Source organism: Myotis daubentonii, chromosome 5 (genome assembly GCF_963259705.1).
Source record: "Myotis daubentonii chromosome 5, mMyoDau2.1, whole genome shotgun sequence".
NCBI classification, from domain to species: domain Eukaryota; kingdom Metazoa; phylum Chordata; class Mammalia; order Chiroptera; family Vespertilionidae; genus Myotis; species Myotis daubentonii.
The window spans coordinates 65,785,625-65,802,464 of NC_081844.1; the positions used below are offsets into that span (position 1 = coordinate 65,785,625).

General features: G+C 34.5%; 1 long non-coding RNA gene and 1 pseudogene across 1 annotated transcript in view; both read right to left on the reverse strand.

Moving 5' to 3' along the window:
* Positions 1 to 5,350, reverse strand: part of LOC132234419 (4-trimethylaminobutyraldehyde dehydrogenase-like) — a 45,304-nt pseudogene extending 39,954 nt beyond the window's left edge.
* LOC132234303 (uncharacterized) overlaps positions 1 to 16,840 on the reverse strand; it is an 887,296-nt gene that overhangs the window by 262,409 nt on the left and 608,047 nt on the right. The gene's annotated exons all lie outside the window — the stretch shown is intronic.

The following is a 16,840-nucleotide window of genomic DNA, read 5'->3' on the forward strand; positions in this document are numbered from 1 at the left end:
AATTCCTAAATTACATAGAAGAGGTCTAGATTCGATCCATTGCATCCCCTGTGTAATGTGACTACAAGAATGGAGAGATTATTTAATATTACTAATTGTTAGATACACAGATGCTTACTGGCATTACTATTAAAACTATGCAAGGCAAATCATAGGACTAATGGTAAAAATTGCTATCAGTCTTTATTTCAGAAAAATAGTTGCTGGTAATTTTTATTTTGGCTTTTTAAATTAAACTTAATATCCTCATAGTATTTTGTTAACCTAATTCTATTCAGTCTAAAAGTGATGAAAGCTTGTCATGAAACTAAAGTATCATTCTATTAATGGGCTTATTTTTTCACAGACATTTCATAAAAATGCAAGTTTAATTTTCCATTCAAAATAAATTTTAATTGGCTCCTTGCCATTCTCTAAACATTTATGGAATCCTATTCCATTTTAGTACAAAAGAAATTTCATTATAGATAAGTTCACAAAAATCCTATCTTAATTTAGAAATAATTAAGTATAGCTTCTTTATAGAAAAAGAAACATACTAAATTCCTTACAATGTAGAGAGAAGTCTCTAAACACTGGGCCTGCTGCCTCTTCGTGTAAAGAATGCCTGCTATTTCATGTCCTCACATCAAAAATTGCTGCAATGAAATACTATCCTAATATATACAAACCCTGGGTTGTAAGGACCAGTAATGGCGGAGGCTCAACCAACCAGAAATCAGTCCTGTAGTCAGCTGGGTTGCCATGGCAACCCAGTGCTTCCTGCTTCCACTGCAGGTGCAGTACCCCAGCACTGACTGCTTAGGGAGCTGCTAATCAGGCCAGAGAGAGGCCTGAAGAGAGAAGCAGGGACTGATCCGTTGCCTCTGTGGCAGCTTTTGATCATCACTTGCCTCTCTCTTTCTCTCCCAGTCTGGCCAGCAGCCCTGTCTCCATTTCTCCATTTCTTTCCAGGCTGATCAGCCCCGCCTTTCTGATCAGGCCCCGTTTATAGGTCCAGAGACACTGACTGGCATAGAAACCGACCAATCAGAACCAAATTTGCCGGCAGAGGAGGGCTATTGGATGTGAGATCAGGCCGGCAGGGGAGGGCAGTTGGGGGCAAGATCAGGGCAGCAGCAGAGGGAAGTTGGGGGCGAGATCAGGCCCCCAGAGAAAGGCAGTTGGGGGCAACAAGGCCGGCAGGGGAGGACAGTTGGGGGCAAGATCATGCCAGCAGGGAGGACAGTTGGGGGCGAGATCAGGCCAGCAGGGGAGGACAGTAGTAGCAACCAGGCCTGCAGGGGAGGGCAGTTGGGGGCAAGATCAGGCCAGCAGGTGAGGGCAGTTGGGGGTGAGATCAGGCCAGCAGGTGAGGGCAGTTGGGGGTGAGATCAGGCCAGCAGGGGAAGGCAGTTGGGGGCAACAAGGCTGGCAGGGGAGGGCAGTTAGGGGTGATCAGGTAGGCAGGTAGAGGGGTTAGGGGCAATCAGGCAGGCAGGCAGGTGAGCAGTTAGGAGCCAGCAGTCCCAGATTGTGAGAGGGATGTCTGACTGCCAGTTTAGGCCCGATCCCACAGGGATCGGGCTTAAATCAGCAGTTGGACATTTCCCAAGGGGTCCCCAATTGGATAGGGTGCAGGCTGGGCTGAGGGAACCCCCCTCCATGCATGAATTTCATGCACCAGGACACTAGTATAAAATATTATCTGGAACTTTAGTTTTCAGATACATAGATACTTGAAACATTGAGGGTCTATTTCCTAATTCCTGTAAGAAGTGGTATGTATTAAAAGAAACTTTTGCACCAGCCAGTTTTGCTCAGTGGATAGAGCATCAGCCCACAGACTGAAGGGTCCCAGATTTGATTCTGGTCAAGGTCACATACCTTGGTTGAGGGCTAGATCCCAGTCCTGGTCTGGGCTTGTGTGGGAGGCAACCAATCCATGTGTCTCTCTCACATTGATGTTTCTCTCTCTGTCTCTCCCTATCCCTTACACTCTCTCTCTCAAAAAAAAAATCAATGAAAAAATATCCTCGGGTGAGGATTAACAAAAAATTGAGGAAACTTTCTTTAAATTGGAAAAATTATACAAGCAAACAGTATAAGTGAACAAAAGCGTACATTGAGTAGTCTTTCCTTCTCATTTTTCCCCTCAGATGATCCTTCACAGAGGTGGATTTTTCTTCGGAAAGCTGTTGGTTTTTACTGGGCAAATAGATAGCATGGTTAGTGCAAGAGGAAAATATGAGAAGGTTAGAGAGGAAGATAGGTAACCCCACATTATACCATCTGCTGTAACTTGTGTCCTCCACTCTCCCTCTGGATGACAGGAGATGTGTTGACAGATCCCCTAACAGTGAAGGCTTCAAGGTGCAGAATAGTTTACTTAATTTAAGTCTCCATACACAGGATAATTTGTAAAGCAAGATAATGAGGTGGTTAGGAGCATATATTTGACATAAGACTGAAATATGTTCTAATTCAGGTTTTGCCACATTGTAGACATAAGAGCTTGGCAATTTGCTTAATCTCTCAAACCTGAATCTTCAATTCAAAAATTTTTATGAAAATCAAGTTTTCATGAAAATCAAATAAATTATGTATAAAAATACGTAATGCATTATGCTCCTCATATACTCAGCATATAAAAATATTGTTTCTGTGCTGAAATAATGACTTGATATGCTTATAACTTGGAATTATAGTAGTAAATACACTATATTATCATAAAGCAGACATAAATATGAGTGAAGGATATAAGCTTGATATAGAAATGTTTTGCCCATTTCTTATTCTAAGGGTTTTTATTCAAACACCTTTCATATTTTCAATAGTTTGGGGATGCATATTCAGAGAGAAGATGTTTCCATATCACGTTGTGGGTACTAAGTAAATATCAGGGATAAGAATGAGAAGATATGATCACTAATGATGTAATTCAATCATTACTCTGAAACCTGCACTTGTAAGTTACACTTATTATGAACTCTGGGTTAAAAAAAAAAAGCCACATCACTGTTAATTTTGCAGTAACTTGAATTTCAGAATTGTCGTTTTGGGATCATTTTGACTGACTTTTGGGCTTAAGGGGCGTAAAGCCAAGTGGGCACTGGGCAGTGGACGCAGAAAGAGATTTCACTGCTACAGACACATAGGTCAGGGCTGGGGGAGCTCCTGCTCGGGGCTCAGTCCGGGACCGGGATTCCTCTGAGTCACACAGGGTCACCTTTGAAAATGGCTTCTACACTCTGCAGCCTGTTCACATTTTGACTAGGCCTTGCACATCCTTGCACACCTTGTCCTGGTTCTCCATGGGAAGCCTCTCACACTCCTTCCGACAAAGGTGTCACATATTTAAACTCAATAGAGCAACTCTTACTATGCATGTAGCTTTTTGACAGAATACCTGCATGCTTCAGGAGGTACTCTCAATCATATTGGTTCAGTCAACAACTTATTTATTTTTTTCTTTTCAAAATAAGTAGTAATGTGTTATTGTTTGCAGCATAGAGAATGTATAATTGGCAAGCTGGCAGCATAAATAATATAGAACTTATATTTTCCTATTAAATATTTGATTTTGCCACAGCTTAAGTGTGCCCCTTTATCCTACTGTTCTTATTCATTTAGCATTCTTTGTTCTTTTGTGTCCATATCCTATATCCTTTTCATTAAATGTATTTCTGAAGCTTTCTGCTAACTTAAAAAATAATATGAAAGTTTCTATCTTTTAATATCATCATTCCATTTAAATTTTTTAATGACCTCTACCCTCTATTATGTTTTTACATATCTTGTTTAGCAAGCTTTCTTGTAACCTTTGCTCTCTCTTACTTTTCAGAATTGACTAAAATTTTATATTTTCCACTACTAATATGGGGGAATTATATACTATTTGTATTCTTCAAGCAATTAATGTTAACTTTCAAATAACATTTAAATATCTCTCTCTTACAAAACTGAGAATAACATTCAAAACTCCCACCAAATAAAAAAAACACACATATAATCATTATCCAAGTTTAATGATCCCACTCCAATCAGTGGTGCTCATGTTTCTTAAAGGGTTCTTGTTCTTAAGTTTTCTTCCTGGCTGATCTTCCTTGATGTTGAAACATTACCTAAAAATCTCTGCATACTCTCATGAAGAAATAATCCACGTTATTTTTTCTTTCTACTTTATTTCTGCTTCTCCTCGGGTCAGTTATTTCAGTCACATTATTTTTCTGTCCTCTAGTGTTTTTTCAAATGACTGATGATTTTAAACTAGTCATTTAGACATAAATCAAGTCTTGGCTTTCTGAATTGCAGTCATAATATTTCTATCCAGGTTTGAAAGTCTGTTTCACACCTATTTTGTCTGTGTATGATTTAGCTGTGTGGTTTTGCGGGTAACTGGGCGAGGGGTTGGGTGGTATTTAAACAGAGCTCCTAGTTGGATTGTCCATAAAGAAAATAGCCATGAGCCCATTGAACAAAAAGTAAGAAAAATTTAATCTAGCTTTGAGTGCTGTAATACATTTATTTTTAAATGATATCCCTTCCTTTGTATGTTTTCTACAATATGTATTGATCAGGTTCAAAGCAGCCTTCTCCTGTTTCTCTCTTGTGCCAACACACATAGTAAGAAGAGGTATAGGAGCATCTCCACTTTACTTACATGGCTCTCCGTGGGGGCTACACCGGGTGACAGACTGACAGGGGGAATGTTTAGAAGGAATCCTGGGCCTACACCTTCCACATTCATTCCATTAATCACTCTAGCATTGACCCCTGCCTTTCTGCTACTTCCAGTCTTGCCTCTACAGGTGTCATATTATCTGAGGATCCTTTGGGAAGAAAAGCCCCAACGGCTGCACTCAGACTCCCATGTGCCGCTGGAGTTGGCAACATTCCCACTCAGTCCTTTATAGACATTCGCCACTTGAGAGATAGGCTGCTGACAATCTGCTTTTCTGCTTCCATTGCCTTTATGGGTTCTCACGCTTTCCTTTTTTCAGCTAAACTGAGTTTTGCGAGGGAATGAAGATAAACGCTTATGTTTAGTGTACAATTTTGAAGCAAAGGTTTGAGTTGCTCTCATGGAGGAGGTTTGAGCTTCCATTGAATTCCATCTATGTTGTTGTTTAGTAGCAAAACTCTTTGGATTATATGTCTTGAGGAAAAGAAGCTTTGCACAAAGAGCATGCGCTGGCAAAATACCCAGGTATTTGGTTATTTTCATATTTCAATAAATTAATTTTTAAAGAACATTAAGCTTTTTAGAATTTATTGGAATTAAATGGTTCTTTATTCTCTTATAATAGACTTTATCTCTATTTATTCGAATCAGTTGTGCTCAGAAAGTGACTAGCTGGACTTACCTCATATCTATTAACTTTTAAAGAAATAATAACAACAAGGAGCTACCTATTTTAGAAAGAAAGCATTTTCCAAAATTTCTTTTCTTTGCCATTTATTTTATGTCTTATGGTCTTTGTGAGAGTTCTTTAATTTGTTTACTTAAATAGCAATACCCTGATTAATACTTAAGGATCCTGTTACTTTTTCAAGTATTTATCTTTCAATGCTTGATTTCTCTCCTCTGTGTATCTCAGAGAAGGAGAAATAAAGTCAAATGGCTAAGAACTCCTGTTCAGAATTTCAGAATTTTTAGCTTCTCAGTTATTCCGACTTAATTTTTCTTAGGTAATAAACCTGCATATCTTCTGTCCACTGGATTGCAAGGAATAAAGGTTGAATCACAGGGAATTTTGTATGAATTGAATGTTTGTGTGCCTCCAAAATGCATGTGTTGAAGCCCTCATTACCAATATGATGGTACTTGGAGGTGAGCCCTTTGGGAGGTAATTAACTATAGATGAGGGCATGAGGGTGAGATCATCTTGATGGGATTGTTGCCCTTATAAGAAACCCTAAGTACCCACACATACCTAGGAAGGCCATATGAGTTCAGCAAGAAGGCAGTTGTCTGCAAGCCAGGAAGCACAATGCCTATGCTAGCACACTTCTCTCAGACTTCTAGCCTCCATAATCATGAGAAAATGCATGTCTGCTGTTTAAGCCACACAGTCTATGGTATGTTGTTGTGGCAGCCTAGACTGACTAAGACAAATGGGCATACTCACCCACTGCCTTGATTCCTATAATCAGTTCTTATTATGGGGACCCAGAAACACATCCAGTAAGATAGTTCACCCGACTTGAAGCACGGTGCGCTGAGATGCTACCATTTCTAGGCTTTTAACAGAAAATCCCATGTTTATTTTTTTGGTTTGTTTCTTTGTTTAATTATGCTGACTCTTGAGTCAAAATACCCTCTATATTTCCACCCTGTGATATAAAAGCCACTTTTATCATACAAATTTAAGACCTCAGAACAACTCTGATTATAGAGACTGCATTATTTTTAAAAATTGTTTGTCTCCTGTACTTATTATATAGAATTGATATAACATAGTATGCCTTCCAATGAAAGAAAGAAAAAGAAAGAAAGAAAGAAAGAAAGAAAGAAAGAAAGAAAGAAAGAAAAGAAAGAAAGAAAGAAAGAAAGAAAGAAAGAAGGAAGGAAGGAAGGAAGGAAGGAAGGAAGGAAGGAAGAAAGAAAGAAAAGAAAAGAAAAGAAAAGAAAAGAAAAGAAAAGAAAAGAAAAGAAAAGAAAAGAAAAGAAAAGAAAAGAAAAGAAAAGAAAAGAAAAGAAAAGAAAAGAAAAGAAAAGAAAAGAAGAAAAGAAAAGAAAAGAAAAAAAAGAAAGAGGAAGGAGGAAGGGAAGGAAGGAAAAAAAAAACATGGTATAATTTCTTTACTGGCTTCATCTTATGTCTCCAGACTTACTAATTTTTTTCACATGTATTATAACTTTACATAAAAATATTCTAGAAATGTAAGCACATGCAGTGTGCAAAATCATAAAAACAATGCATATGTATGATGTGCAAATTGCTGGCCCCAAAGGAATCTAATTAGTAGACTATTTTGAGTATCAAAATCCTATTGGCTGCTTTCACATCAGACATTTCTGTAGCATTTATTAAAGAATATTGGCATCCCATAGACTGATTCAAGCGAGTGAATCAAGTAGATTTCTAGTCTATTTCTTTTATATTTGACTATATAAATATAGCAATAGGAACCCATTACCAGGCTTCTTAATAATAATTAAATATAAAACTTACAAAAACTAGTAAATTGATGTATGGTTACTTGTTTATGGGATGCATTTAAGATGCTAGGGTTCAATCTATATCAAAGCATAGGGACAGACATAAGTATTGATTCTGTGGTGCAAATTCTCAGGAGATAGTTTTTAGAAAGCCACAGATTAATACTATGTCTATATAGCCATATCATTGAGCATTTATTGATCTTTGGCTAAATAAGCATACAAATAATGATACATGGTTTTTTCACTGATACCAGTGGACCTAAATTACATATTTGAGGTCTAGAATCTTAAATATTCATAATAATGCAAATAAATAGCTATATATTTTTTCAGAATAGAAGTCACTGTTGCTCCCTACAAATTCAGTGATGTCTTTGTAAAATCTCAGTGGCTTGAAAAGAAAACATGAAAATATAATTGCATGATAAAAATATAGGTAATGGCAAAGAGAAAACATGAGGGAGGTATCATTTTCAGTGGTTTACGGTGGGTGAAATCAGAGGTATGAATAGATCATGTTTCTTTTTATCTAGGTTATTTGCAAAAATAAGAAATCTAGAGAGTCATGGACAGTAAAATATAAAAGAAATACATAGGAATGTTACTCCTTCTATCATGATTTTGGCTGCTACTAAAGGTAGTAATTTTATTACAGGAAAAGTATGAACAATTAGAGGAAATATATTAAATGAACAAATAAACTAATCTTCATGAGAAGGCTTTTTTATGGCATTCAATTTAACTTACATTAAATAAAAGAAATGTGTATTAAATGTACAGGTTTTTAAATGGTGAAAGTGATACCATAAAGACAGCCAGCACTTGTGGAGTATGTCTGCTCTTTCTTCTCTTTAGCCTATTCTCCCTACCAATTACCCAACATACAATATGTCAAATTTCCACAAATTTTATGTACTAGATACCACCATAAGTGGATGGTCTGTTTTTCCAAGCCTTGCTTTCTCTTTTCTAGCTATGCAGGTGAGATTTTAGGCAATGTGTGTGAAGCGTCAAAGATTACATATGATGAATTAAGAGCAATATGTATCAAATAGTAATCTATTTCTAAAATTTCTGATACTTCTACTTTGGTACAATGCTCAGTCCCTTTTCATCCAAATAAAAATATGAATTATATCTAAAATGCTTGATATTAATCCATATGGTTGATATATGAAAGCTGAGAATTAGAAAATATATAACATTTTATGACAAAAGAATCTTCTTGACTTACATTAAAAAAAATTAGCTAACCTATAAATCAGGAATTGGATGTGCATGAGTATGTCCCTTCATTATCAATATACAAATTAATAATAAAAAAGAAAAAATTATTAGTTTTATAAAAGTATTCTATGTCTGTCCATTTCGTTATGCTTATAATCTTATACACTATTGTTCTTGCTGAATGTATTTTACTATTTGGCCATGGTACACTAATAGAAATCCTTGCAGTAAATAAAATCCTTTCATAAAAGCTTTCTACTTTTCTGGAGTCAGACTGTCTGGTTCTTAGTATCCAATTCATGACCCATGGAGACAGTCAACAACAACAAAATAATATTAAGAGTGACAATTCACCACAAAACACATCATGAAAAACAATGGCTAAACTAATGACATCATATTCAAAGACATTTAATGAGAAGCAGACATTCTAGCCATTGTGTGTCATCCCACTATTCCACCATACCTCAGACTTTTCACAAATGTTCACTTAGAGTGCCTGGCAAAGACAGAATACAGATGTGAACATTATGGAAAGCTTATGCTGCTTTGGACTAAAGTATAGGACTGTCTTTGAAACTTGCTGACAAGAAAATTCATAAGGAATAAGGAGAAAAGCAATAAAAACTAATTTAGGACATATATTTTGGAATATAAAGAGGAGGCTTTTTAATTTAGTGCGGCCTTAGTGGAAAGTCCAAACCATCCCCAATTTAATACATCTTCTTCATGCAAACCATAGGAAAGCCAAGTCATTGTTTTTAAAGATCATTACTTTAAATTCTAAGGAAGAAAGAGAGTGGGTTGCCAAATTAGAAATTCCAAATATAGAGAAGAGATAAAACAGGAACATCTGAACACATCAAAGGATAAAATGTCTACTGGCTGCAATTTTCCTACTTAGTACAGCAGACAATAGAATTCTATGAACTTCTTTCTGGAAGAAGTTGTGGCAGACAGAATATATCACCTTCATTCCTGCATAAATCTTTGTAACAGATATGCCTTCTAAGAAAACATACTCCTGTGGTCTGATCTATTGTGTAAACATTATTTTACCTTCTGGATATATTTAAACACCTGTAATAAAAGCTATACTTTCACCACATTACAATAACACTATCTGAAGAACAAAAGTTGACTGCAATTATATTTCAATAAATACCTTAATAATAAAATAAAAACATATAAAAGATATTCAAAGATGTATTTTCTGTAGAAAGAAGATACAATATTTTACACTAAAGTGATATTTAAGATCATTTTAGAAAATAGTCTAATTTATTAGGTTATTGTTTTAAGAAGAAAATCACATTTAAACAAAGAAGGAAAGATCATAGAATAAATGAAAGTAAAATCAATTTTTCATTTTTCATATATATATTTTATAACATTGATCAGTGGAACAGAAATGAGATCATAAGTAGACAACACAAATATAGACCACTGATATTTGACAAAGGAGCACAGCAATTAAAAAAGGCAGAATATTATTTCCAACAGATGCTACCAGAAAGGAATTGGATATTAATATTCAAAATACAGAATAAATATATATACAAACCTTAACAACTTTCATAAAAATATCTCAAAATTATTCATAGAACTAAGTTTAAAATGCAAAAATAAGTTAAATTTGGTAGAAAACAGGAAAAAGAAAGATGACCTTGAGTTTGGCAATGAGCTTCTAGGTACAATGCTGAAAGTGCAATCTATATGGAAGAGATATTGATAAATATAATTTCATTAAAATTACAAAGTTATGCTCTGTAAAAGACATTGTTATTAGAATCAAAAGCCATGCCCCAGATTGGGAGAATATGTATTCCAAAAATATTTTTGATAAAAGGTTTTTGATCAAAATATGGAAATAACCTTTAAAATTCAACAATAAAAAAAGAAGCAATTGAGTTAAAAAAATTACAAAACAGGTAAAGAGCATTTCAGAGACCTCACCAAAGAATATATAGTTACAAAATAAACATATGATAAGATGTTCCACATCATATCTTATTACAAAATTGTGAATTAAAACAACAATGAAATACCACTACACAACTATTACAATGATCTTTTCAGGTTGTTATATTTAAAATATACATTATACTTAATTATAATATTTTCTTTATCTCATTTTTATTTAGCATTATTTCAGTTACTTTATTTTATTGACACAAAACTAATTTTTGTTAAAACTTTTTGTCCAAACTTACTTGTTGTTCAAGTGAAGATAAAATCATTATATGAAAAGAAATGTTTGTAATATTTCATATGAGAAAGTATATCCCCTCCATATATATTGGGAATGATGTTATCCTTATTAAATTACATATTAAAATATTTCTTTTTTCAGATTCTTAAATTTGAATTATTTGTGTAAATGAGATCACAGAGCCCATCATTTACATTCTAAATTAAACTTTACTGAGAAGAATGTTCTATTGACAACCATTGTTTCTGTTATATATAAACTAGAGGCCCGGTGCATGACTTCATGCACCAGTGGGGTCCCTCAGCCTGGCCTGCAGTACTGGGCCAAAACCGGCTCTCCGACATCCCCTGAGGGATCCCAGATTGCAAGAGGGTGCAGGTCAGGCTGAGGGACCCCACCAGTGCACAATCAGGGCTGGGGAGGGACGTGAGAGGTTGGCCAGCCAGGGAGGGACTGCAGAAGGGTTCCAGGGCATTTCTGGCCCACCTCACTCAGTTCTGATCTGCCGGACCCCAGCAGCAAGCTACCCTACTGGTTGGAGTGTCTGCCCCCTGGTGGTCAGCACACATCATAGCGAGCAGTTGAGCGGCCTTAGCATATCATTAGCATATTATGCTTTGATTGGTTGAATGAACGATGGGACAACCTGACACTTAGCATATTGGGCTTTTATTATATAGGATAGTATTTTGTTACGAAATATATTAAATGAGTTTTGTTTGTATTAAATGAATACTTATTTGCAAGTATTCATTGTCTTTAAAGAGTCACTCCAAATTCATACCAAAAACCACTAAACTGTATATGTAAATATTAGCCCATTCAATTTCTAGCCATTTGAATTGAACTTTTCAAAGACATTATTTAACTAAAATTTAGTTAAATAAAAATGTCCCCCTCTGCTCTTATGACTACGAAGCTACCTCAGTACTGTGCGAACACAGGGCTCAGTTCAAAGAGAGGACTCGGAGATCACATGGCCTGTGTAGCAATGTGTGTGTGTGTGTGTCAGGAGGAGGCTAAATAAAAGAGGACACTTCAAGGGTGACAGTTTTGAAAACAATTATTTGGGTTTGGAATTATTGATGATTTGAGGAATTCAACATATAATTTATATAGTTCAATTAAGATGGTTAAATGAGTTTTGTTTTTACTTTAGAATGAAACAATTATAAATTAACAGTACTTTTACGTTCTGGGTAGGGCTTCAAAAATTCATCAACAGAAGATGCCATGAGAGAAGGATTTTGAAAGCTATGCCTTTTCAAAGGCGGGGGAGTAGTATTCTTTTATTCAGGGACTTCATGGATGTGGAGCCTAGGTGGCCCCATGACACGAGTGTGTCTGCAGAAGACAGTGGCTTCCTATTCATCCCACAGACTCTGTGAAGTGAGGTATTCAGCCATAGTTCTATTTTGGATGTGCAGCCAGGCACAATCAGAGATGATTCTGAGGCTTGAGGAAAGAGTTGAACAGGAAAATGCATTTTTAGTTCCACCTGTGCTGTTGTCTTCTTGCCAATGCTAATTATAGGAAATTACATAGTTTGAGTCTTCAAAAAACATGAACTTCAAAAGATCAGTAAGAGTAAGACATTCACAGTGAAAGCATAGAGTTAATATTTATAAGGTAGATGAAAGAATTTTCTGTAGTGAAAGTACAACTTAGTTACCTAAAAGTTAATCAATATATTTTAATTTTTTAAAAGATAGAAAGAGATCCCAGATGTCTAGTTTCCTCTGAAAACTAGAGAATTTCTTAGTGAAAAATTTTCCACAAAAATGAAGTTGGCTGTCTTTGTGCCTACCACCTCACATACCAGAAACCTAATGCTCTTGATTTCAATTTTGCTGATTTTCCTGTATATGCAATCTAGTTAAACTGCCATTATGTTTGACATTGTCTAGAAAATTCCTAAAATGGTCTTCCCATGACTTTATCCTACATTGTACCAAACTAATACACTTGCTCATTTACTAAGTCTCCTAATTACTGTTGTTCTCACTTATTTCCATTACTTTGAGTGCTAAAGCCTTTAACAGGTTTAAGAGGCATAACACACACTTATCTGTGCACATGGGCAACGATGTTATAAAGTTTATCAGCAGAGTTTTATGAACATCTCTATTAAATCACTCAGTGAATATCATTGTTATATATGAGCATGAAAATTAGTTTAATATATATTAAACTCACTTTCTTTGACAGGTACTGATAAAAACTGTTATAAAGGGCATGTAATAGATGCCTTCTCTAATTCATATTATTACATAGGGAGAAAAGAATTATGATTAAAAAGAAACACTAATTGATATCAACTATAAATCTCTTCTGTGATGTTTGGCATAATAATTTTCCCATAAGAAAATATTGTGCATGTCAAGGAACTGCTGTGAGAATATACAATATACATATTTTTGAAATATGTATTGATGAAGTGCACAGGACACTGCATGGGATGTAAATAAGAGTTTAATAAACAGTTGCTGTAACTAAAAGCACTGCACATTTATCTGCATGTTGTCTTTTGTTGATATGAAAACTCATCTAATGAAATCAGTTTCCAATAAAGAATATCTCAAGGAAACTGTTATTAAAATCAAGTTATCATATTAATATCTTTAGAAACACTGGAATAGCCACCTTGATCGAAAAAATGCCATGAATTATTTACACAGTATAGAGAAAATAGAACTCAAATGTGAAAACGGGACAAGAGGCTGAGACTTTTATTTTTCCTTATTTATTTTTCCAATTGCACCAAACATATCTGCTAGAAAGGAAAAAGGTTAAGTTGCATTCTAGATTCAAGTTACTGGTATACACATGCCTGGAGTTATAGAAATATTAAACCTTACTAGCTAACCGCGTTTTTCAAGCGAATAAAAAGAGATGAATAATGTAAAATCGTTTTCTTATATAAGATGGGAAGAAGCAGATATATTGTATCCATAAAAAGATGTATATTTACGGCCTTCATGCTCTGCTGTAGCCGCACAGTTGTTAAGCTATTAGCTTGCACTCTCACTTGAAAGATAACAGCTGGCAGATCTGGCCGACTTGAAGCTGCCAATCATGTAGAGAGCTGCATTTGTCTTGATTAAATAAGCACCAGTTATTAAACTAGGCCTTGACATTAAGGAGAGCCTGTGGCTGTGTGTAGACGGCTGGTGAGGTCTGTCTGCTCCAGAATGACACATCGGTCCTGCTGTCTCTGTTCCAGTGAGAGGCCAGTGAGAGGGTTCTGGACATCATTAGCCTACCTCCCCTCAGTAGCAGCACTCTAAAAGCCACTTTCAGCCTGAAAATGAAAATATCACTTAGATACTAAAATAATTCCTTATAATCAAAAGGCAACATCATGTCAAATTTAACTAAAAACAATATTTTAAGTTCCAAATAACATTAGTGCTATATTTTTGGCCAAAGGAATTCGAATGACCGATGAAAGTTTGCATTTGTCACATGTACATACCAGAGAGAAGATATAAATATCCTTACACATGTGAACCATTCATTTAAAAGGCTGTCTGGTTAGAATGCTGTGATTGTGCTAAAGCTAGAAATTGAATATATCCAATTCCATGAGGAAGAATAATAATTTGTTCAAAATACACATTTTCTGCAATCATTTGTCTAGTTAATGTTTACCACCAAAATAGGATAATCTATGCCAAATTTCCACTTGTCCAAATTAATTTATATGTTTGTCTATTGGGTGTTATATTTTATAAGATAGATTTCTAAGTGGTGTGGTGTTTCAAAATCTTAATATATTCTTCATTTCTTGCTATTGCTTAGTAGTACTGGTTTGAATCATAAAATTCTATGGAAAATATATCATAAATTGTGATGGGACTGTGGTTATTCATATGGACTTTCCACAGTCATTCTAAGAAGTATAGAGAGCTATGTGTCTGTCTTATCCAAGAACACTAGGGAAGGCAATGTAGAAAGGAAAAAGAAAGTTAAAATTTTACTTTTCTGTGATTCTTTAGTCTCATGTCTTAGTTAAAAGTGAGGTAGACATTATATGCACTTTTTTTTATTATTCAAAGTATTCTCAATGAGAGAGAAATAGAGAGACAATAGGGCATACCAATGCAGCAGTTTTGATGAACACTAATTGGTGAATTTAACTAACATCTTGGTGCCACATTGCTCACTGTCTTGAGATATGTGAAACTAAATTTTTCATAAGGTTGAATTATACTATTATAATATACTAGAGGCCCGACACACGAAGATTCGTGCAAGAATAGGCCTTTCTTCCTCTGGCTGCCAACACCGCCTTCGCTCCAGCCCAGATCTGCCTTTCCGCCTTTGTGCGCTGCCCAGAGGCCCAGAGTGGCCAGGGCTGGGCAGGGCAGAACACCTGCACCATTGCCATGGTGATGACGCAAGCATCTCAGCCCAGCCGCTGCCATTTTTGTCGTATCAATTTGCATATTCCCTCCTTATTGGATGTGGGTGCCACCATCTTTGTTGCAAAGTGATGGTCAATTTGCATATTCTGTCTTTATTAGATAGGAAACTTTCCCTGTGCAGCTTTCTGATCCTCTGCAAACTTGGGTTATTCTATTATGTAGATATGAGCAATATGTAATGTAAAGGGTGTTATCAATGTTTATATAGGGACATTTCCAAAAATCTCGTTGACTTTTTAAGTTAATACATAGATAAAATTCAGATAATTAAATTCAAAGGAAGCTTTTGCCAGAAAAATTCAAATCAGTGAAAACTTTGCTTCAAAATTAACTCAGTAATTGACATAACTTTTTAATTTCATATTCAAATACAAATCAGAATCTAGATTCTCAAATAATAATATATGTACTAATATACTTAGTATCTCACACTTCCAACTTCCTGTCTTTCAATATAAATTTTGTCAAGTTTCAACTACAGTTTCATTAAGTTGTGACACCTAAATCTAAAGCATTAAAGCTTTGGGAACTTTATGAATTTACTTTATATTTGCTCATACTTTTAAAACATGTATCAAAAGAGAGTCACGTATAATATGGCCATGCTTTTAAGACTATGAGTTGGGTATTAAAGACCAGTTTAAGTTTTATATTCAAATAGATTTCAAACAGTATTTATTTGAATAAATAAAATTGTAAATTTTTAAAATTTTTCATGTTTTAAACAAAATGCTTCTAATATATATTTAGTAATACAGTTGGGAAATGTGGTAAGTTATAAATTTTATAAAATACAATACTTCAAATTATAAAGGGAACATTTACTAGTATATGCAATGATTGATATATTTTATTAATTATACAACCTTGATATTCTCTGCAATGGAAATTGATTATCATGAAAGTATATTTATATTTCAATATAATTATAAAGAAAAATAAATTTGCATAACATAACCATGCAAATATTATTAACAGGCATTAAGTATACATATCAAGAATTATGAAAAGCATATACTCTTGAGACACATTATCATCCAAATCATTAAATTCAAAAAATAATTAAACTACAATTGAAAACATTATTTATCATATTTAACATATCAGGTAAATTTGAGAAAAGAACAAAATACTTCAACAAATTTTATGCAGAAGATTTAAAAAGATTTTTACAATACTTCAGTACATGTCTACAGTGTAGAAATTTTAAAGACAAAACCAAAGGCAATTGAATGAACATAATATTCCTTTATATGTTTTTGGTATATTTATTTAACTAGGTTTTAAAAATATGCATTTTTTATTATTCCAATTTTTACATTTACAAATAATCTCTTGGTGAAAATACACTTTCGGCACATGAATGGTATCCTTGATTCAAAATATATGTATATTTGAAATTAGAATAGATAGTGCAAGTTGCTTTCCAGGGAGGTTGTATCAATTTATACTCCCATTAACAATATAGCATAACCCCTGAATTACTACCCCTTACAATCCCTAAGATGATGTTTAGTGTTTCGTGTTAATTTTAGTTAATTCTATCTAAAATTAACTTTTAAAAATAATGATTTCTCATTTTCTTGTTTTTGTAATGTTATTTTTAAGCATAAGATTGGCAGTTTATTGACAGATTTTGATCTCATTATTTAGAGTATCTAACTTTTGTCATGTTTGAAAACTTTTTTACTAGACTTATAGAAGTGGTAAGAACATATTTGACACTTTGTTTTATAAAAACTTGTTTCATTAGAAATACTCTTTGGATGCAGAAGATTCTTAAAGTAATAACATAGTGGAGGGAGGGAAATAGTACCTATATAATTT